This window comes from Orcinus orca, chromosome 13 (assembly GCF_937001465.1).
Source record: "Orcinus orca chromosome 13, mOrcOrc1.1, whole genome shotgun sequence".
Classification (NCBI taxonomy): Eukaryota; Metazoa; Chordata; class Mammalia; order Artiodactyla; family Delphinidae; genus Orcinus; species Orcinus orca.
This window is the reverse complement of record NC_064571.1, coordinates 3,806,912-3,831,888: the sequence shown is the minus strand read 5'-3', so window position 1 is coordinate 3,831,888 and position 24,977 is coordinate 3,806,912. Positions and strand designations below refer to the sequence as shown.

Genomic DNA, 24,977 nt, shown 5'->3' with positions numbered 1-24,977 from the left:
AGCAGAAAAATGGAGAGGAAGAAAGAATTAGAACAGATAAAGAAGGTGTTAGGCTTTCATCAGGCACACAATACAGAACTGTGTATGATTTGAAAGAATGACTGGGACCCAGCACATTTTTGTCCATCAGAGCATGTTTATTCACAGCAATACAAGTAACACAATAATCCAAACATAGTGGGAGAAATCACCAAGGATGAAAAAATGGATAGCTAGTTACCCCAAGATGGAGTAGCCCCACTTCCCCTCTGTCCTCCTTGTTATAACTCTACAACACTGGGCATAGCACAGCAGACCAGCAAAGGAAGACTCTACAAGGTGGAAAGAAGAAGATGGACCATGTATGGCTATTCAGACTTGAGAAACAACATGCAAGAAATTCCCTGGGTGTCTTTATTGCTCCCACGTATCCTGAACATGGATCCATAGGAGCCACCAAACAGAACCGCCAATAGGCACTGACAAAAAATGGTCCAGGAAAAGCCTATTCCCCTAGCGGAAGAACAGGGGGAGGGTGGTCTGAGGACATAAAACTTTTTGGGCAATACTTTTCCTCTATCTCAAACACCAGTGGAAGATCTGCAGCCCAGTCCACCCATACAGGTGATGCTCTGAAGTTGACAGGGTCTCCACACCCACCCACTTCAGGAAAACAACCAGGTTGTCCAAGGAGGGACTTATCCTAACTAGAGCTAGTATTGCCTGACTCTACCACCCATGTGATTTCACTCACTACGACCCAATGCATACTAATTATATATAAAACAGCAAAACTATAAAGAGGAGAATTTGGGAAAGAGATGAGGGTGCAGGAGACATTGAGAACTATGGGAATCTGAAAGGAAAGAAGGAAGCGTGCTCTTGAAGATTCCGTGGAAGTGAAATTTAGATCATCTCATCAACAGCAAAGAAGGAGCTGTAGGCTTCTGAGCAAGGAGGGAGTTGATGGGAAGCATAGTTTTATATCACACATGCAGAAGGAAGATATTTAGGTAAGAGGTGGAACTTGGTGATGATGCAACTGATGACTTCAAGAGCCAGAGGTGATGAGCTGGTCATACGTGCAAGAATCTCCTAAACGTTGTTTTCATCTACAGCCTGCGGTGACCTTCAAATCAAGCTCATATCTGGGTGAAACTCGGACAAATTCACCAACCATTATTTCCAGAAAATAGGCATTTTTCTTTCAACTTTGGCCTCTTCTGGACAGTAGGTGAAGAGCGTTCTTACTCAAGGAAAGACTTACAGAGAACAAAATGTAAACCTGTCTCCAGGAGGTCCATGATAAACACGGAGATGACTGTGTGAGTGAAGCCCTCAGAAAACCAAGGTGCAGGCTGTAGGGGCCTGAAGAATGAATGGTCTCTGCTGAAGGCCGAATGCATAAAGTGACTTATGTGTACAACTTGCTGACTGTGTCTGATTCTTCATTGATATAAGGGTCAAAGAGTCTAATCAAATTTGTGCTCTTCTATTATACACTCAGATGGAGGAGCTTCCCTTTGCTGGCATTTGAAATCCATATGGAAGTACACCATCAGCAAAAACCCTTGTCATCTGTCTGCTCCCCGCTCCTGCCTTTGCCCCTAAGTGCCATCTAGGTGGTTTTTCTTCTTCCTTTTTTTTTTTTTTTTTTTAATGTACAGATCTACTGATGGGGGTTGGGAGGGACACTGAGTATTGTGAGAAAGTATGACCAGCCTCCATTTGCATTCAGAAATCACAAAGGAAAATAAAAAAGCGACGCCTGCAATATCCAGATGTTGATGAATATGAGGACCTGGAATGACCTTCCATCCTTCAAAAACATTCCAACGTCCAACCTGCAATCAAAATTAAGACCATCCAGCAGTAATAAGGTGAACAATAAAACATAATTACTACAGCAGCTAGAAGGCCAAGATTCAATTACATTATATGCTCTTACTTGAAACAGAATATATCTCAAAAATAAACTTCATATTTGCCCAGGATCTGAATTCTCTTAAAAAAAATAAAAGCTCTAGTTTGTAACAAATATGTTTGTTTTTCTTGCCTAATAATCCCCAGTTTAGAGGAGAAGTTAATATCCTTTAAGTAAAGGACTAATATCTTTCTATGGTCGTGCCTTTCTTTCTCTCTCTCTCCTTTCTTTTTCTTTTTTTTTTTTTTTTTTTTTGACCCATCTGGTTTGTCAGAAAAGTCTCCTACCTCTGATATTTATACAATATCATGCAAATGTCAAAATCTGAATGTCATCTTCAAAGACCCTTTTATGTCAGGCAACCCCTTTATAGGGAAAAAATAAACAATTTTATGTATGCATGCTTGATGCCAGTCCAATTAATAAAAGCCTTTTTTGCTATGCTTGGCTACAAGCAAGTTTCTCTTTTGAAAATGAACAGAGGGAGAATGAGATAAAAGGTCTGTATTGTTTCCTTGCAAATTTTACAGTTTCATTTTTAATTTGTGTTTGGATGTGAGGCTTTTGGTGCAGATGGTGTGATAGTCCACAGTATGTTCTGAGAACCTGAAATGATAACAAAGATATGCAAATGGAGAGGGTGCTTTGGATGAAAGCCAGGGTATCCAATTTCACAATAGCTGAAAACAAATTGATGTACCCAGCAAACTACTCAGAGTAGCACTAGGAAATGTAACAGTGCCAAAACAAATTATATTAATGACCTTAGCGGTTGTTAAATTCTATTGGCCAACTTAGTGTTGGTTACATTTATCTGCATTGGCACTTCACTTACTGCACAAATCAACTTTTCTAGAAAAAAAACACAACAAAGAAAAACTAATGAAAAATCAATCTTCATAATTGCAAAAAATTATATAATAATTTTTGCACCTGAGGAATGTTTTGTGATATTTCATACATCAAAAAGTAAAAAATGTAAATGCTTAAAATTGAAGGAAAAACACAGAAGTTTACTATTTTAGGAAAAGAGTATTTTTTACTGCAAATCAAATATAGCAGTTCATAAAACAAGGTCTAATACATAGTAAGATTCACATTACTTCATCAGGAAGTTTTGTGAAAATGACTAATGCATAATGATTTTCAAGAATTTTATTTATATCAAGATAGGTTTTTAATAGATAATTTGTTAAATTCCATGGTTCAGAGTGTAAGATAGATTATTTCAGAAGAAAGGAACAAGGAAAGGAAGTAAATAAGGAAGAGGGGAAGAAAAAAATCTATGTAAACATGGAAATATGATTATAAAGTCTAATTTATAACGTATGTACTTTATTCAATTATAAGTAATGTATAATTACTTGGCATCATTTTTACTTGAACTAAAAATTTGATTGGAAAGATCTATTTAGAAGTTATTTTTCTATCCTTGCTGATGTTGGCAGACTGTTTAATCATTGTGGAAATCTAAAGTTCTGGAGTAAAAATGATGCAAATGAGAATGATTTTTTAATCTTAAATCCAACTAAAAATATCCTTCAAGACAGATGAAAGATGCTGACTAAATTTAGATATTTGCTAATACAGATCTATATTTTTAAAGCAAATGTTTTACAAACTGAGGCCAAATTACAAAGTGTGTTTTTCCTTGGATAATTAATCTGACCTTCTATTAAAAATGAAAAACAAATAAATACAAACATAATTCTCAGGGATGCAGTTCAACTTTCAAAATCAAGAAAATATTTCTCTAAGTGATCTGCAACTGTGTCAACTTTTCCATTGTTCCCGTTTTTGCAAAATAATTAGTATGTAAACGGTTGACAACTCCAACCCCTAAAAGCCTAGGGTTTCTTAAAAATTTATTGCACACTTGTTGCTCAGAAATTAGTTGTCCGGATGGGAGAGCCTTGCAAATAGTTGAATAAAAATCAAGATCATGAAAACATTATGATTTTTCATGTGAGAAGGAAAAAGGTGACATCACTGAGAGTACCACTCTACATTTCACCTCACTTCATAATATTTTTTAATTAAAAAGTGTTTTGAAAGGATGTTGAAAAGGTAAGGAAGCAGAATGCATTTACAATAGGACAGAAAATACCTGAAGAGGGCAAAGGCAAAGGTTCATGCAATTCCTAAAAGAATTGGCCACTTATTCAAATGAAATATCTGTTCAAAAATTAAAAGACCATTCTTAATTTTAGGATATTATTATATTTGTCCCAGAATTCCTATGTTTCCTACTTTTTTAGTGCATTTTCCAGATGATTTCTGATTTGAAAATTGCAAAAACAGAAATGACAGGAAATGGAGATCCCTTTTCTTCAACAAACAGGCACAGGTGGATAGTGGTCTCCTTACACACGCATGCCTTTTGATATTAGTTCAGTGTCAAATGGGCCCTGGCAAAACAATGCAAGTTTGAAAATTTAAAGTTTAGTTACATAAAGAGCAACAGGTTAATACATTATCACAAAGTATAAATATGTATTGTCTGTGTAGGTTATCTTATGGCTGGAAGCTAGAGGATCAGATATGTAATTAGACAGTAGTGTGTCTGAAATAAAAACAAAATAAAAAAAAAAACAAAAAACCTCTTCTCATCACACGAGTCGTTCTTCAGAGAAGTGCTCTTGATGTACGTTAGGCAAATATGAAGAAAGCTTCTATCTGTAACAAATAACAGCTCACGTTACCTCTTTAACCTAAGAAACACCAAAATATAAGCCCCCAAGTGACCCCTGGTTTCGGGGAAAAAATGCACTAAAAGGAAGATCTTGGCGCTGTCCATCAATTTCCAAGACACACATAAATCCTAAGCAGTGAGGCAATGTGCTCTCCGTCTTCATGCATAATACATACTAAATAGGTGAAGTAGTATGTAAAGTGAATTTTAATTGGTTATAATTGTCATTTCATTTAGTAAAGTATTGTCTGGAGACCAGGATATCAATTAGCACTGTACAGGTTCTGTTACTTATGAAAATATGCATATAGAGAGATGATGTGCTCAAGCAATAGATATATTTTAATTAAGAAAATAGACAGTAAATTAAAGACCTTTAAAGTATCAATTAATTGCTATATAGGTAGGTTTTGAGTATCTACTTGGTATAGTCAAAATCACTGAAATCTGATTTAAATGAACTAAGAAAACATGTTTTACCCATATATTTTTTTCTCTAGGCATTCACTTATGCCATAAGAAAAAATTCAACACTTAAAAAAAAGGAAAATAAAAGAGATGTCTGATAATGGAGAAAATTTTCTCCTTTAATTTTAAACATCAATATGTATGCATTGCATGAAAACATAAGAAAACAATATTAAGTCAAGAGTCTCCCATGAAGATCTCTTTCATATGTCCTTCATTTCCTCAGAATTAATGGACGTTCAAGCATCAATAAGGTAGAAAAAAAGATGATTGATGTATTTTGTTTTATTATTAAATTGTTGGTAACCAAGGCAGCTTTTCTTTTTTCCGTGGGGATGAAGAGAGACCTGTCCCTTTTTAACCACTTGCTCTGAGTGACTTTTATACCCAATATCAGTGAGAAGAGAGGATGAATGTCACTTCTCTTCTCTTCCTCCTCCTGCTGATGCCTACTCCCTCCTTTGATTGACAGCTACTAATAACCTTCCTGCCCTAAGTGCCATGGAGACACTTTATTAGGACAAACAGCCAAGGAAATCTAGGAATAGAGCCAAGTCTGCAGTGAGTTATTATCGGGCTTGTATTTATCTCAGCTTTGTAATTTTTTTCAGTGATATGCAAATCCTGAAATAGATCTTCTGCTGTTGAAGGACAGGTCCCTCTGTTAATTGATCCACTGAGATTCCCTCTACCCTCTTTTCGCTCTCAGCCAGGGAAACGTGCTACATGAAAGCAGCTTGGAGCTGTACACAGGACACAGAAATTCTCTACGCACTCCTTCCACAAGAACTTCCACACCGAAAATGAATTTCTGTTTCATAAAAAAACACACTTCCTTCTCCATATTATCTGCCTAGCAGATCAAACTGATTTATTTATTTGTTTATTAGTTTTGTAGGAAATACACTTTCATATTATAACCAAATGTGATTTCAGGTGGGATTTACATTTTGTGTTGAAATACCCAGAGCTCACTTATATTGTAAATATATTAAGACTACTTCAGAGAGAATCAACATTTACATTTTTTTAAGATGAGGAAAGAAATGTGGAAAAGACCATGAAGCAGAGAAATCTGTTTTCCTCAGAGCATCTCCTTCTTTGCACAGTCAATATGCAGGTGTACATTCCCATGCCTTTCCATTCTAAGAGCATTTGGTATTTGTTATTTTATCTCTTCATAACCATTCGGGGGATGTGTGTCTGTATCCGCATGTGTGTCTCAAGAAGTTTACCAATAGGACATTAATAATAATGACAAGAATAACAGTAATGCCTATATTTCATCTACATCACCTTGATAGCTTATTTGGTACTTGAAATGTTTATGTAACCTGTGAAAGCAGTATTTGAACAAAGACAAGGAAAAATGATGAACTAAAGAGTTAAATAGTGATTGGTATTCTTCACAATGCATGGCATAGAAAGCGCTGTGGACCTGGAATCAGAAAGACTTGATTTGGAGACTGAGCTCCACACCATATCTTCATTTTCAGTATTACAATAAAGGTGTGTGTGGAATTGCTCTGTAAAGTATCATTCCAAGGTAAGACACAAAAACAATAAAAATTAACCTATGTCATTGTAGGTCATATTTTTTATAGTCTGGGCAGATAAATTAGCAGAATAGGCTGCATGTTTGGAGATTCATAGTACACATTAGCATATTAAATGCCTTGAGAAGTCTATCAAAAACTATCTGTTCAAACAAGAGTATTTAAAACCAATATGCCCATGGAACACTGTTATCAAGTGTTATCTATTAATGATTACTTAGATGGATAGAGAGCATATCCTATAAATTCAACACTTGAATATTTAGCCATTTTCATTAACATGGGAAGCTATAAGCATGTATAAGCTATAAGTTCTGATTTAAGAGCTGTCTTCCCTTCCACACTGAGGTCACAGACACACTAAAAAAAATTCCAGTGAGGGACACTGCAGAAAGACAAAGGATCATGAGAGATTACTACAAACAACTATATGCCAGTAAAATGGACAACCTGGAAGAAATGAACAAATTCTTAGAAAAGCACAAACTTCTGAGACTGAACCAGGAAGAAATAGAAAATATAAACAGACCGGTCATAAGCACTGAAATTGAAACTGTGATTAAAAATATCTAAACAAACAAAAGCCCAGGACCAGATGGCTTCACAGGCGAATTCTATCAAACATTTAGAGAAGAGCTAACACCTATCCTTCTCAAACTCTTCCAAAATATAACAGAGGGAAGAACAGTCCCAAACTCATTCTACGAGGCCACTGTCACCCTGATACCAAAACCAGGCAAAGATGTCACAAAGAAAAGAAAACTACAGGCCAATATCACTGATGAACATAGATGCAAAAATCCTCAACAAACTACTAGCAAACAGAATCCAACAGCACATTAAAAGGATCATACATCATGGTCAAGTTTTTTGAGGGGTTTATCCTAACAATGCAAGGATTCTTTAATATACGCAAATGAATCAGTGATACACCATATTAAGAAATTGAAGGAGAAAAACCATATGATCATCTCAATAGGTGCAGAAAAAGCTTTCGACAAAATTCAATGCCCATTTATGATAAAAACCCTATAGAAAGTAGGCATAGAGGGAACTTACCTCAACATAACAAAGGCCATATATGACAAACCCACAGCCAACACTGTTCTCAATGGTGAAAAACTGAAACCATTTCCTCTAAGATCAGGAACAAGACAAGGTTGCCCACTCTCACCACTCTTATTCAATATAGTTTTGAAAACTTTAGCCACAGCAATCAGAGAAGAAAAAGAAATAAAAGGAATCCAAATCGGAAAAGAAGAAGTATAGCTGTCACTGTTTGCAGATGACATGATACTATACATAGAGAATCCTAACGATGCTACCAGAAAATTACTAGAGCTAATCAATGAATTTCGTAAAGTAGCAGGACACAAAATTAATGCACAGAAATCTCTTGCATTCCTATACACTAATGATGAAAAATATGGAAGAGAAATTATGGAAACACTCCCATTTACCACTGCAACAAAAAGAATAAAATACCTAGGAATAGACCTACCTGTGGAGACAAAATACCTGTATGCAGAATCATGAGACACTGATGAAACAAATTAAAGATGATACAAACAAATGGAGAGATATATCATGTTCTTGGATTGGAAGAATCAATATTCTGAAAATGACTATACTACCCAAAGCACTCTACACATTCGGTGCAATCCCTATCAAACTACCAATGGCATTTTTCACAGAACTAGAACAAAAAATTTAACAATTTGTATGGAAACACAAAAGACCCCAAAGAACCAAAGCAATCTTAAGAAAGAAAAATGGAGCTGGAGGAGTCAGGCTCCAGGTCTTCAGACTATACTACAAAGCTATAGTAGATAACACAGTTTGGTACTGGCACAAAAACAGAAATATAGATCAATGGAACAGGATAGAAAGCCCAGAGGTAAACCCATGCACCTTATCTTTGATAAAGGAAGCAAGAATATACAATGGAGAAAAGACAGCCTCTTCAATAAGTGGTGCTAGGAAAACTGGACAGCTACATGTAAAAGAATGAAATTAGAATGCTCCCTAACACCATACACAAAAATAAACTCAAAATGGATTAAAAGCCTAAATGTAAGGCCAGACACTATAAAACTCTTAGAGGAAAACACAGGCAGAACACTCCATGACATAAATTACAGCAAGATCCTTTTTGACCCACCTGATAGAGAAATGGAAATAAAAACAAAAATCAACACATGGGACCTAATGAAACTTCAAAGCTTTTGCACAGCAAAGGAAACCATAAACAAGACCAAAAGACCACCCTCAGAATGGGAGAAAATACTTGCAAACAAAGCAACTGACAAAGGATTAATCTCCAAAATTTACAAGCAGCTAATGCAGCTCAATATCAAAAAAACAAACAACTCAATCCAAAAATGGGCAGAAGACCTAAATAGACATTTCTCCAAAGAAGATATACAGACTGCCAACAAACACATGAAAGGATGCTCAACATCACCAATCATTAGAGAAATACAAATCAAAACTACAATGAGGTATCACCTCACACCAGTCAGAATGGCCACTATCAAAAAATGTAGAAACAATAAATGCTGGAGAGGGTGTGGAGAAAAGGGAACCATCTTGCACTGTTGGTGGGAATGTAAATTGATACAACCACTATGAGAGCAGTGTGGAGGTTCCATAAAAAACTAAAAATAGAACTACCATATGACCCCGCAATCCCACTACTGGGCCTATACCCTGAGAAAACCATAATTCAAAAAATAGTCATGTACCGCAATGCTCATTGCAGCTCTATTTACAATAGCCAGGACACGGAGCAACCTAAGTGTCCATCAACAGATGAATGGATAAAGAAGATGTGGCACATATATACAATGGAATATTACTCAGCCATAAAAAGAAACAAAATTGAGTTTTTTGTAGTGAGGTGGATGGACCTAGAGTCTGTCATACAGAGTGAAGTAAGTCAGAAAGAGAAAAACAAATACCGTATGCTAATACATATATATGGAATCTAAAAAACAAAAAAAAATGGTTCTGAAGAACCTAAGGGCAGGACAGGAATAAACACACAGCCTTAGAGAACAGACTTGAGGACACGGGGAGGGAAGGGTAAGCTTGGATGAAGTGAGAGAGTGGCATGGACATATATACACCACCAAATGTAAAATAAATTGCTAGTGGGAAGGAGTTCCACAGCACAGGAAGATCATCTGGGGGCTTTGTGACCACCTAGAGACGTGGGATAGGAAGGGTGGGAGGGAGACGCAAGAGGGAAGGGAAATGGGGATATATGTATATGTATAGCTGATTCACTTTGTTATAAAGCAGAAACTAATACACCACTGTAAAGCAATTTTACTCCAATTAAGATGTAAAAAAAAAAATTCCAGTGAGGTTTCACTGTGTTGGTTCAGAACATGACTTCAGGCTCCATCTCTAACTCTGTATGAATGATATCTCTCAGCTGGTCTCTCAGGGTGCCAGCCCTCACAGCAGACTTTGTCAAGTGTGTAGATGGTGATTTTATCCCCCAGGGAATGTCTGACAACATCTGAAGACATGTTTGGTCGTCACAACTTGGGAGGGAGATGCTACTGGCATGTAGAGACCAAGGACAATTAAGTATACTATGATGCCCAGCAGTGCTCCCCACAGCAAAGAATTATCCAGCCCAAAAGTGCAGAGACTAGAATTCCTGCCCTAGAGATCCATCTACATCTCTGGACAATAAGTACTTTGCACCACTGTCTTTGGGAGGTTTCTCCTTTGGATACAGCATCCCTCCAAGCCCTGCCTCTGTGCATGCTCCCAGGCCTGGCCTGGATCCCCAGCCTCCTGTCTGCAACATTAGATTAGGCCGTGCCTGGAACATCTCTTTCTTCCAGAAAGAACGTGTGCTTCTTTGTATAGTAAGAGAATTTAGATTTTCTATTTCCAATCACAATTTATATTTTGATACTGGCTAAATGTATCTGTTTTCCAATAATATTTCTCCTAGGTTTATAGAAGTTCCTAGTGAATCCTAAGTGAACTCACAGAAAAATGATACCTCTAAATACAGAAATCACTAGACATGTCAGCGGTACTGGTCATGGTTTATACTCCATTCAAAACATCTTTAGGCAGTCCAGAGAGATCATCAGACCTCAGATTTACTGTTCATCCATTGTTTCATTCATTCTTCACAATTATTGTTTGTGATAAGACCTATTCTGCTGTATTGCTGAGAAACTGCTAGTTATCAAAGAGCTAATTCAATAGAATTCTTTTTTAGACTTTAACAATGTTTAAGAAGAAATAATAATTGTTTCTATAGTTATAAGTCTATTCCTTTAATAACTAAATGTCATTGAGAAAACCCAACATTTGACATGTAATTTTTCTTTTTTAAATCAAGAATATTAACTTTTCCTGAAACATTATGCTTATCAGTAGCAAGAATCTTGTCACACATTCTCATGTCCTTTATACTCCCTTGTTATAAGAAGAGAAATTAAAATCACTTAAACAGAGCAACAGTGAGAGTCAAAGGGAACTATTTCCTGATTTTTTCTAGCTCCCAAGGAGAATTAACCAGTATGACTCACAGAATACAGATTTATATTCCTATCAATTGACCAAGTAGTACTTAGTCAGCTTAAGGAAAATATGAACCAAATGAGAAATAGCCCTATTATGATGGTACTAAAAATACAAAGAAAAATAGCATGGTCCAAGACTTTTAGAATTTCAGTCTTGTCAGTAAACATGCATATCCAACACTTCGTAGGCAGTATAACAAATTCCACAAGAAGATATAGTATTTTATTACTACTAGTCTCAAAAAGTGGAAATAGGTCTTCAGATTGCCTGTTAGAAAGAAACATTTTGGTACTCTAAATTAAATGTTCTGAACTTAATTGTTCTTCAAATTAATTCAACAAATATTCACTGAACCTCCACTATGTTCCAGAAGCCACAATATATTTAATTGGGTTTACCAAGAACAGTACCACTGTATTCATTACCTTAAAATAGTTTATGCCCTAGACTGAGTGGGATTGAATTCCTGCTCTAGCATTACCGAACTCTGGCTAGTGAGAAATTATTTAACCTGACTTTGGAAAGAAAAGGATAAAGTCATGATCTGGCTCGCAGAGTTGTTGTAAGCATGGAGGATGAATGTAAAGTTCTGAGAAGAGCAGCCAGAGTGTTGTATGTGCACAACCCAATGTGCAAACTGTTAACTAGATTCTGTATAAAGCAAGTAGAGGTAAGTGCAACAGTGATCATTTTTAGCCTGGAACCCTCCAAAATCAGCAGAGAATAAATTCAAGTGAATTGCCAACCCACCGTAACCCAGTGTGAAATGAGCCCATGACAAAGGTGAGCAAAATATTCTTGCAGCTCCTAAAACAAGGCGGAAAGAATTACTGGCTGTATTTGGACCCATAATTTATTACTGAGTTCTGGTGTTTGCAAAGGATGATGTAGTCTTAATAAACATTTTGCAATCACCATTCACCTACACTCCAACACACCAGAAAGATTAGGTGTGAGATGCAAAAACAAACTGGAGAATATCTCCTAATTTCTTTACAGAAGCTCATGCCTCCTCAAGTAACTAATTTTTTCTCTGTCCAGGAAGAGTAGCTTCCAGAGTTTCTCAAGTTCTTCTGTAAACTAAAAGCCAAACCAAAGAAAAAAAGCTATAATCTGAGAGGTAGAAATGAGGCAATTTGAGGTCTCCCTTTAATAAGCAGCAAACTGGCTTATTTAAGATTAGCTTTAAAAAGGATAGATTATTTAGTGGTAGAACAGGAATAAGGTAAGAATGCCTTGCTGAAGCACTTGAAGCATTATTAAATGGTCCAAATCTGTGTCTGTTGATGAATGAATGAATAAAGAAAACGGGGCATATGTAAAATGGAATCTTATTCAGCCATAAAAAAGAAGGAAATCCTGCCATTTGCGACAACATGGATGAGCCTGGGAGATATTATACCAAGCGAAATAAGCCAAACACAGAAAGATACACTGTATGATCTCACTCATATGTGGAATCAAAAAAGTCGAACTCACAGACGTGGAGAATAGAACAGTGGCTGGGACGTGGGAGTTGGGAAGATGTTGGTCAAGGGATACAGATTTTCAGTGATAACATGAATAAATTCTGGGGATCTTATGTATAGCATGGTGATTATAGCTAATAACATTGTATTGGATATTTGAAATTTGCTAGGAGTAGATCTTAAGTGCTCTCACCAGACACAGGAAGAAAGGTAACTATGTGAGGTGACAGATGTAATGTTTCATTGTGGTAATCATTCCATTATGTAGAGGTTCTCAAATCCTCAAATTAAACATTTTAGACACAGTTTTTATTCATCAATTACCTCAATAAAGTTGGAAATTAACTGGACTAAGAAAAAATACATCATTTCCAAGAGGTGATAACTTCACAGTTTTGGAAACTGTAGACAGTGAAATATTCTTTAAGAAAGAAAAATGTGTTGTTGAGATGTTTTAAATTGATGGAAACATAAGAAATAAGAAGCTACAGAGAACATCAACCTAACTTGACAACACAACAAAGAACAGAAAACATGTGCATGAAATTATACTTATACACATGAAGCAAATAGGTCAAGTTTTCACTTTTCCATTTGTTAGCACAAGGGCATAGGATAAATGAAGAAGCTTCGTATAATCAAAGTATCTAGAACTTGAAATATTACAATGAGAAAAATTCTCAAAAGTGGCTTTACTAGGATATTATTTTTAAAAGAATGATTCCCCAAGGCAGTTCTACTGCCAGGTTCTAAGAGTAAAGTGAAAGACCACTGACCCTGAACTAGACCTGAATACTCTACAACCTAACCTAAAAAAAAGTAAGGTTTGGTCTTAAGGCTGCAGTGTGCAGCGTCTATTTAAAACGAAATAACAAAAACTCTACTGCGCTACATTTTTCTCTTCCTGTTTAATGTATATTTGCAAGCAGTATTTTAATACTTGTAATTTGGGAATTAAGTCTTTTATTTTTTTGGAATGCCTAAGAATGTCTAGCATGGGTGTTTAACAAAACAAAATTAAGGAATGGTGGAGAGTTGGACTTCTAGATTGCTGGCTTCCATCAGTAAAACAAGCTGGAGTGTGTTTTCCCCAAATAAAAATATTTATTTCTTTCTAAATTCTATGAATGCTTTACTGTTATACATTGTATGTTCTTAAAACTTGCAAAGCTAAACATCTGAAAGGATAAGATCTCAAAGAATCTCTCCACAGGTTTCTTATTTTTAAAAGGGGAAAAGGAGAAAGTTTACCCTTATAAGGGACACATCTCACAGATACCACCTTAACATACTGATCAGGAAAAGCAGATAATAACCAGTTTTGGTGACGATGTGGAGAAATTGGAACAGACACACATGACTGGTGGGAATGTCAAATGGTGAAGCCACTTCCTAAAACAGTTTGCCAGTTCCTGAAAAAGTGAAACACCAGCAGCTCCACTCCTGAATATATAACCCCAATCATTGAGAACAAGTCCACACAAAATGGAAACAACCCAATCGTCTGTTGATTGATGAAGGGAGAAATAATATATGATACATGCGTACAATGGCATATTATTCAGCTATAAAGAAGGACTGAAGTACTGATACCTACTACAACATGGATGAAACTTGAAAACACTTTGCTTAGAGAAAAACCACACACAAAATACTACATATTGTATAATTCAATATGTATGTAAAATGTCCAGAATAGGCAAATCTAGGGATTCAGAAAGTAGATGAGTGATGGCTAGGGACCGAGGGTGGAAAAAATGTCTGCTAATGTGTACAAATGAGGCTTATTTCTGAGGGGATTAAAATGTTCTGGAATGAAATAGTGAAGATGCTTGCACAACTTTGTGATTATACTAAAAGTCATTGAATTGTACACATTGAAAGTGCAAATTTTATGGCATGTAAGTTATTTTTTAATAAAAAAATTGAGGGCCATTCTGGAAAACATCTGGTCTAACCTCTTAAAAAGTGTCTACACCACGAAGACAAAAAAATTGACCAACTGTTCTAGTTTTAAAGAGTATATAAATGAGACACATGCTATTTATTCCTATATAAACAGGAAAAATAGATAAGACTTTATTATGATGATTGACACTGTATATTAGATACTATTAGTTTTGTATCAATGTTAAATTTCCTGAGCATAACCCTTATATTGTGATTGTTTAGGAAAACGTCTTTGTTCTTTGGAGATACATTTAGATTTCAGGGTTTGGTACTCGGATGCCTGCAACTCTCAAATGATTCAACAACAATAATTTTTAAAACTACATATAAAGAGGTAAAGCAAATGTAGCAAGATGTTAGTAATTGGTGAATCTAGGTAGAGGTATGTGGGCATTTAATTTACTATCTTTAATTATTTTTTTGCTGGAGTTGCTTTACTTCTCAAAATAAAAAGTTGGGAAAATAAATAAGATGATAGGGTCAAAATAATTATCAATAGATATTCCAATGTTTCTAACCACACTTCAAGGCATCATCTGTGCAATGGCAGTTGGAAGCCACCTTGCCTAGAACAAAGATTTTTAGTTTTTAGAGTCTAGTGGCTTTGGTATTAACACCTGCCTTTTAAAAGTCTTTAAACTTTTAAAAGTTTGTGTATAAAGTCCACCTCCTCAATTTGGGATGATTCGTTGTCTATTCAGGTATTCCATTAAAGACCTAAATGTAAGGCCAGAAACTATCAAACTCTTAGAGGAAAACATAGGCAGAACACTCTATGACATAAATCACAGCAAGATCCTTTTTGACCCACCTCCTAGAGAAATGGAAATAAAAACAAAAATAAACAAATGGGACATAATGAAACTTCAAAGCTTCTGCACAGCAAAGGAAACCATAAACAAGACAAAAAGACAACCCTCAGAATGGGAGAAAATATTTGCAAATGAAGCGACTGACAAAGGATTAATCTCCAAAATTTACAAGCAGCTAATGCAGCTCAATATCAAAAAAACAAACAACTCAATCCAAAAATGGGCAGAAGACCTAAATAGACATTTCTCCAAAGAAGATATACAGACTGCCAACAAACACATGAAAGGATGCTCAACATCATTAATCATTAGAGAAATGCAAATCAAAACTACAATGAGATATCATCTCACAGCAGTCAGAATGGCCATCATCAAAAAATGTAGAAACAATAAATGCTGGAGAGGGTGTGGAGAAAAGGAAACCCTCTTGCACTGCTGGTGGGAATGTAAATTGATACAGCCACTATGGAGAATGGTATGGAGGTTCCTTAAAAAATTAAAAATATAACTACCATGCAACCCAGCAATCTCACTACTGGGCATATACCCTGAGCAAACCATAATTCAAAGAGTCATGTACCAATATGTTCATTGCAGCTCTATTTACAATAGCCAGGACATGGAAGCAACCTAAATGTCCATCGACAGATGAATGGATAAAGAAGATGTGGCACATATATACAGTGGAATATTACTCAGCCATTAAAAGAAACGAAATTGAGTTATTTGTAGTGAGGTGGATGGACCTAGAGTCTGTCATACAGAGTGAAGTTAGTCAGAAAGAGAAAAACAAATACCATATGCTAACCCGTATACATGGAATCTAAGGAAAAAAAAAAAAAAGGTCATGAAGAACCTAGGGGTAAGATGGGAATAAAGACATAGACCTACAAGAGCATGGACTTGAGGACACGGGGAGGGGGAAGGGTAAGCTGGGACGAAGTGAGAGAGTGGCATGGACATATATACACTACCAAACGTAAAATAGATAGCTAGTGGGAAGCAGCTGCATAGCACAGGGAGATCAGCTCGGTGCTTTGTGACCACCTAGAGGGGTGGGATAGGGAGGGTGGGAGGGAGATGCAAGAGGGAGGGGATATGGGGATATATGTATAACTGATTCACTTTGTTATAAAGCAGAAACTAACATACCATTGTAAAGCAATTGTACTTCAATAAAGATGTTAAAAAAAAAGTTTGTGTATACATTTCAGTCAACTTCAAATAAAATGTCTCAACATCTCTGTTTACGTGGCGTCCCTCTCAACATTTGTTAAGGAGCAACACTTTGGTTAAAGAACAATTTCACTTTATTATTTGAGAAGAAGGCAGTAAGCCGTTAAGCACCGCTAACAGCGATGCTCAGTGGACATACAGTCCTGAGTTAGGAATATCCTCAGTCAAGCAGTGCAATCGACCCTGGATTTCTTTTTGTGCTCTGAGTCCTCCGTGATGCAGAAGCCTCCCTGTCACTTGCCACAGAGATGAGAGGTCCACATTTGTGTAGCCCCTCCTGCTGAGGCCATCTCCTCCAATGGGGACGCTGAGGATGAAAAAGTTCCCCCCCCCCGGTGATAAATGCCTTTTCCCCACAAACACAGAATTACCTATCCCCACTAGACCTAATAATAAAGCACAAACTAGGGAGGGACATTCTAACAGGAGGAAAACAACCACCTTCTCCATGGATGGGTAGTGATTCAAAGCCTCTTAAGAGATTTTTCTCACTCATATTTTTCTGACCCCTATGTGTTTCCGGTATTCAACATAGAGCGTGTTTCCTCTTGTATTACCATGTATTTGTCGCACTCAAATGAAGGGAAACACAGTGCATTGTATGTTATTGTTTTATGTAAGAAATCAGCCATTCTTTTCTTATTTTTTTTCCCCTTGGCCTTGCAGAATGTCTCCTGGTTTTTTGTTTTCCTTTTCCTTTTGTTTGTTTTGTTCTATTTTTTAAGTTAATTTAATTTTTTTTCATGGAAAGGCATTTTATTTTAAATATAGTATTGTGTACATGTCAATCCCAATTGCTAGGGCACAGAAACAAAGAGAGGAAATTATTACTGGGCATTGGATCTAGACATAATAATACTTCAATCCAATTGTTCTGTGAACATGTCACTGGGTTACCCTAGACACACAGAGTCCAGCAGGTGAAATTGAAATGCTGATGGATGTGAGAAAGGTCCCGAATCCAGAGAGTGTTATTCATCCTTAGGGGTACTCTGACCATGTCCTGTATGGAAGACTTCATGCTCCAAGTTGATGGGGAAAAATAAAGTCAGAGTCTCTGCCTAAGCCATCAAAAATAAAATAAAGCAATATTAAGGCTACAGTTCTGTAAGATTTTTTTGTTGGAAATAATAATTTTGAAGACCAGTGACCTCTTTAATAGGTGTGACTAAAGCACAGAGTTCTTAGGTTTTGCATCAGATATTTTTTACGGGCCAGGGTTAGACAAAGCGCTTGTGGACTTCGCGCACGCCTCTGCTCTTCCTGGGACTGATTCTTTTTCCCCACGTGCACACGGTCACTCATACTGCTCCCTCCCTCTCCCACCCACACTCAGGAAACCCTGTCTGGTGAACCCTCCCCACGTCTGCGGGTGCTGGCGTAGCCACTGCAGGCGGGGGTGATCCTGGGTGACAAGAAGCTCCAGCATGTGGTGGGTAATCCTCCTGTTTTTAAGGAAGAATTATTGGGTTTTGAAATGAAGAAAAAAAAGTTTCTCTACTTTTTGTGTGAAGGTTCAGCTAAATCCAAGTATGCTTGCCCTGTTTTGTGCACTTTCATTCTTATGGAAACCGCCAGTAACATGGATTTAATTACATTTTCTAAATTACCTGGACTTGATCGATTGCTTTCATGTTTATAATTAGATTATTCATTTATTTACTATCTGCCTGGCTCCCACCCCTAGACATTCTGATTTAATTCCTGTGTTTGTGACCTGGGCATGGAGAGGTATTTTTTTTTAAAGTCCCATTAGGTGATTCTAATCTTCAGCAAATTTTGGGAAGAACTGGATAAGAAAATATCTTTATATTTTATTTTATGCCTTTATTCACTGTTGTCATGTGGAAATACACCAAGAAATATTTAAGGAATATTTAAAGAATAAAACACTGTGTGTCCTCCTTTATTATATGTGATATACAAATATATGTGATATGAGGTAGAAAGAGAATGACAAAGCACATGGGACAAACCATAATCAATTGGTAAATCTGGAAAAAGGAAGTATGGGGGTCCTAGGGGCCATTCTAACATATTTTCTGCCAATTTGAAATTATATCAACATGAAAGTTACCAAAAATAATCCCAACACTTACTTCTTCAAAGAATATTGGATATACACACCTTAGCATTTTCCTTTCTCTATTCAGCAATAATTTTTCTCTCTTTTTTTCTTTAACTTTTTAGTGTTAATATAAGCAAGATTATACCTGTTCTTACAGATCAGACATACAAATATTTTACTGAAATGCCATGGACTCATAATAACTACGTGTACAAATCTTTTCAAATCTTACATTTACTAACACTCAACAATTTTCAAAAAAAATTGAGAGCAATTATTTCATTTGGTTTCCTCAAAATTCTAGGGAAATGGTTATGGTAAGAATTATGATGCCCATTTTACCAATGAGAAAACTGAAAGTCATGGGAAATGATTACTTGACCACATTTCCAGAGCTGGCAGGCTCTGAAGAAACTGACATCCACCTCTGTGTCCTGCAATGCAGGGGCTCCCATGCAGGGCAGTTCCCTGTATGTTTTGTAAATCACTGTATTAGTTTCCTATGGCTGCTGTAACAAATTAATACACATTCATGACTTAACACACATTTATTACTTTAAGTTCTAGAGGTTGGAAATTGAAAATGGGTCCCAGGACTGCACTCTCACAGGAGGCTCTGTGGTAGAATCTACTTCCTCTCCTTTTCCAGCTTGTAAGGGTCTAAGTTCCTTACCCCATGGCCCTTTCCCCCATCTTCAAAGCTAGTATTGTAACATCTTCTCTCTGAACTCCTGCCTCTCTCTCACAGACACCCTTGTGATTTTATCAGGCCCATTTCAATAATCCAGGATAGTCTTCCATCTCAAGATATTTAATCACACCTGCCAAGTCTATTTTTCTATATAAGGTAACACATTCACAGGTTCCAGGGATTAGGCCTGGGAAATGTTTAGGGAACCATTATTCAGCAAACCATAATCTTCTTCTAAAAATCTCATCCACATACCTAAAGCTTCTGATTAGCTTTTCAGTACCTCTTATTTATTTTATAATTAATGGACATTTGAGAAAATCCTTATTATTAGGAAGAGAATACAAAAAAATCAGAAATATTAAAAATATAATGCAGATGCAGAAGAAACGTTCAAATAAAATTCTCTATAATTAGTATTGATAAAAATCAGCATATTTAGGTGGAATTTTTGTCCATTAACCATGATTTGCTGTGAGAAAAGCACATCTAAACCAAATGTATAATAATTGAAATAAGAAATCCAAAAGAAAGATTGGACTTAAAAGATATTGCTGAAAATAAAAACAAAAATAAGAATTTGAAATACAAGGGAAAAAAAGTAATAAAATTAGAAATTAATTGAGGTGGTGCAACATCTGACTAAAGGAATTTTAGAAAATGAAAAAGAGACAATTATCAAAAAAAAAAGAAAAAGAAAGAAAAAAAGAGGAAAAATTCTCTATGAATTTCAGAAAGAAAGACTATGAGACTCTAGATTTAAAATGCTCGGGGCATTGATAAATTTATAATTTTCATAACTCAGGGCATGAAAATAATATTACAAAAGAAAGAGCAAATAGCTCCCTCAGAAATGATTGGAATCAGAACAGCTTTAGACTTTTCAAGCAATAATGAATGCTTTGGAAAAAAAATTTAATACTGCCTTTAAATTTTTGAGAAGACTTTTGGTCTAGAATTTGATACCAATACAGTAAAACAAGAGTAATGGTTGAATTAACGTTTTTTAGAAATTCAGGTGTATTTCAGATATGCAAAGAGAAAAATAGCTTGACATCCCACAAACCCTTTCCTAGCAAAGACTGTAGGATGTTCTTTGGCAAATAAGAGCATGAAACTGAAGCTCAGGAAGTTCAGGAAGCTGAAGTTCAGGAAATTCTGAGTCCTCACACAATAAAACACCAAAAAGTTACCTTGAAATGAAACGGGGACAGCAGATCTGGAGAGCAACCAGTATCTATGGGAAGAGGAATCACGGTGTTGCGCGATGTAGATCTTCAGGAGGGGAGCAGAGAGATAACTTGCATCTTTAACAAGTTCCCAGGTGATGCTGATGCTGCTGTTTTGGGTACCACACTTCCATAGCCACTGTCCTGGGGGGTCACCTCTGTAGCTGCGGGTTTTTTGCTGGCTGAGGAAGTACATCAGACCAGTTGCAGAGGGCAATCTAGAAGTGCCACGGAATCAGCAGACCTCAGATTGGAGGGAGTTGCTTTGTAAATACCCGAGCATCCTTGCCTTTAGGTAGGAAAACTCTGAATCTCCAGATGGGTAATTGACTTGATGATGAATTCTTTATTGGCTTCTCTCTCTTCCTTGTGTCACTTCACTAATTCTCTACCAATGTTTCTTGAAATAACCTCTCCGAAAAGCTACTTACACTTGAATGGCTCAGATTCAGCTTCCGGGAGAACCCAAACCTTAATAGGGAGTGCTCAAGAAAATTAGTTTAATTAAATGAGTATAAACACAATTTATAAAAAAATAAACTTCACAGCAGTCCATTAAAATACCTTTGTATAGGCATCTGTTTACTTTTCTTACACACACTGCTGTTCAAATGGTTGATCTGCTGCCCACGAATTAACAGTGATGCTGTATTAGAACTGCTTTTTAGAATGATTTTAGAAATCACATGTTAGTCATTTGATTCATTTTCCTCATTTTTGAACGCTAATTGCCAATTTGTATCATTGAAATATGAGTGGTCCTGTGGAAAGTAAAATATAATTGTATTTATTTACCAGCTAGGAAATTGTTGATAGGCTCACAACTGCCACAAAAACCAGAGAAAGAAATTTAAATGATTTTTATTGATGCAGACTTCCAAGGGGTATCATTTCACCACACTAATCTGAGAACAAGGAAATCTGTCAAACAGGAAGCACTTTTAAATGCTGAGACATGAGAATAATGCTCGTCAGTTTTCCTTGGTGGACAAAGTGAGAACGAAAGGTTTAGATCCTTAAAGAAAAGAGAAAGAAGTGCTTTTCAAAGCCTGGGTGATACTGCAGGTGACAGGGACCCTGTTGCCTGAGGGCACTTCCGTGGGCCACTGCAGCCTTCCTCCCTCATGCTGGTGAAAATGTGGTTTTATCCTCAGGCAAAGCTACGTGGCTTCAGTGAAAACCCCTTCCGAACATCAGATGCTGTGTCACAGTGCTGCATGCTCCCTTCTCGCCGAGCTTATAATGAGTTTTCCTCACTGCTATTACCTGAGCCCCAAAATGCACATTAAAGGACACTGTCAATTAACATTTGGATCAAAATGTGACCTGCATTATGACTGACAGGATTTTGCGGAGACAGTCCTGAAGAGTCCAAATGTCTACTTATATATTTTCAACACTCAATTACTAACAAGGTGTAATGTTCAATTAAAAGGAGGCAATCCTTTGGGACCCACAGAAACATAAGAATTCTGCATATTACTAGTAGTTATGTGATATCACTTAATAACTTGGCAATTTCTTTGTAGTGTTTTTCATTTCAGAATCAAGAGAGATTCAGAAAACTTGGGCTCAAGTCCCTTGACTTTGTTCCTGAGAAGCCAGACCACCTTGGCTTAAGTTTGCTCCCTCTTGGCCCCTGCCCCCCACCCCAGCCAGTCTCCTTCTCCATTAAAAAAAAGAGGTTGACTGCATGACCTCAAAGGCCACTCCTAATTCACAATCACTTATCTCTCTCTTGTCAACTTCTGATGAGCTTTCAAGAGAGAAGGAAGCAAGACAGGGCAGGAGAAAGGCTGGCATTTATCCAAAGAGAAAAGATAAAAATAGCAAAACCCATAAAGCCTAACGACGTAAATATAATTTTAAAATAGGCCTATGTGACTTCACATAATTTTTCCTTTCATTTAGGTGGAGCTGGGTGGCCACAGGTTTGTTCCATCTGTGTAGGATGAAGGAATGGTATGCCCCTAAGTCACATGCGTAAATGTGGTCTGGGCAGCGTCTCCCATTCCTGCTCTGACATGTAAAAAGCTTGGAAATTTTACACCAGTCTTTACAGCAAATTTTTAAAAATGGAAAACATGAAAATCAAGGACTTTTCTTGGACCCATCAGAGACTTGGGATAAACTACCACGTGAAAATCTGGAGAGACAGGTACATCCAGAGATTTGGAGTTACAGCCAAGATCTGCTTACGTGGAAACAAAGCCATTGGTGCTATAAACTGGTGGGAACACACAATGGTAATTCTGACAACTTTCTGGAAGCCGTGCATGCACTATCATGTAAATAAAAGTTTTCAGGGGGCTGTAGTCTTGCAGGAGCACTGACTTTCATAGGCTTTACCTCCAGGAATCCTGTGGGTTCTCAGTGTGAGCATCTGAGCAAGATCTCAGCCTGGCTCTGGCAGGGGGAGGGGAAGAATAAATGAATGAACCCAGAGCCTTCTAGATAACAGAGGTCCACCTGCCAGGGAAAGACTGTGCCAGAGCCTATCCCATCTGGGAAGGGTATTTCCCTGACTCTGGTCACTTTCCATCTTCCTGACTCCCCTGAAGGGATGAGAGCTAAGAAACACTGGTGAAGGACAAAGACTAGAGACAGAACGTGCTGAAAAATTTCATCCTTCCATGGTAGACATCTCCCCTCTCCAACACCTTACTGCTGTGTGCAGGGCTCAAAGAGCTGCAAGACATAGGCTCTGTCTAAGGAAAAGATTTTGGGAGATGTTGAAAGACAAGAGGGGGGAGAAGGATGCTAGAAGAATGTGAAAGTTCTGGTAAACATTAAGCACAACTGACCTCCTAGCCAGGGTGACACAGATCCTCATACCATGGGTATGTACCACAGTCCCTAATGCTTGAAACACTGTATTCAGATTTCAGGAAAAGAATTACAGAAATGATAGGACAAGAAGAAACTCAATCTGAAAAAACAAAGGCAGCATCAGAAACAAACTAAGGTGTACAGATTTTGGAATTATCAGAGTTTAAAATAACTGTGACTAAAATACTAAGGGCTCTAATAGAAAAAGTAGACAACATGAAAGAAGAGATCGGGGATAAGAACAGAGAGGTGGAAAACGATAAGAAAGAATCAAAAGGAGACAGGAAAAATCAAAAACATGGTAACAGAAATGAAGAATGCATTTAATGGGTTTATCAATAACCTGGATTTGACCAAGAAATAAATCTGTGAAGACATGCTGATAGGCACTTCCAAACTGATAATCAAAGAGAAAAAAAAAACAATGAAAAAGCAGAGTGGAACATCCAAGAAATGTGAGGCAAGTTCAAAAGATGTAACTTATACATAATTGGAATACCAGAGGGCTACGAAAGAGAGAACAGAGCTGAAATGTTTAGGGTAACATTGGCCAAGAATTTTCATACCTTACTCCAAAATTAGCACCAAACATCAAACCACAGATCCAAGAATCACAAAGAACACCAAGCAGGATTAAAAAACAAGTAAACAAAAATCTACACTAGGCACATAATATTCCTATCAAAATTCCCACAGGAGAAATAAGTAATCTGAATTGCCTGTAACAGTTAAATACTTTGAATTGATAATTAATAACCTTCCATAAAATAAAGCACCAGGCCAAGATGGTTTCACTGGTGAATTCTACCAAACATATTAGAAAGAATTTACCAATTCCCCACAATCTCTTCCAAAAAGACAACAACAAAAAAACCCACAAAAAAACAGAGCGAACACCAAACACCATCCAACAGATTCTATGAAGCCATCACTACCTCACTCTAATATCAAAACTAGATAAAGACATTACAAGAAAGGACAACTACAGGTCTATTTCTCCCATGGGCATTGAAGTAAATATCCTTGACAAATACTAATAAATCAAATTCAACAATATATAAAAATACTTTTATACCACAACCTAGTGGGAATTTTTTCACGTGAATGTCTATTTTGGCATTAAAAACCAATCAATCCAATCCAGCATATCAACAGATTAAAGAAGAAGGAACATGTGATCATATCAATCAATCCAGAAAGAGCATTTGGCAAAATCCATTGCCCCTTCCTGAAAACAAAACAAAACAAAAACAACTCTTCAGCAAACTGGAAATAGAAGGAAACATACTTGACCTTGATATAGGACATCTAAAAATATTTTGCCATTCTTAATCTTGAGAAACTCAACTAAACTAAACATATTTTTCCAGTAAGATCAGGAATAGGCAAGGATGTTCTTCCCTAAACCCTCACATCATACTGGAAGTCCTAACTGCTGTAATTAGATGAGTAAAAGGAAGAAAATATATACAGATTGGGAAGGAAGGAAAAAAAAAACAGTTTTTCTCCACAGATGA

The 24,977-nt window shown here is 36.8% G+C and overlaps 1 long non-coding RNA gene across 1 annotated transcript in view; it reads left to right on the top strand.

The window, feature by feature from the left end:
- Window positions 1-16,496, top strand: part of LOC125960833 (uncharacterized) — a 233,269-nt gene extending 216,773 nt beyond the window's left edge. The window contains exon 4 of the long non-coding RNA XR_007470901.1: window positions 16,144-16,496. This is a non-coding gene — a long non-coding RNA (uncharacterized LOC125960833). The remainder of the gene's footprint in view (window positions 1-16,143) is intronic.
- Window positions 16,497-24,977: the final 8,481 nt, after the last annotated feature.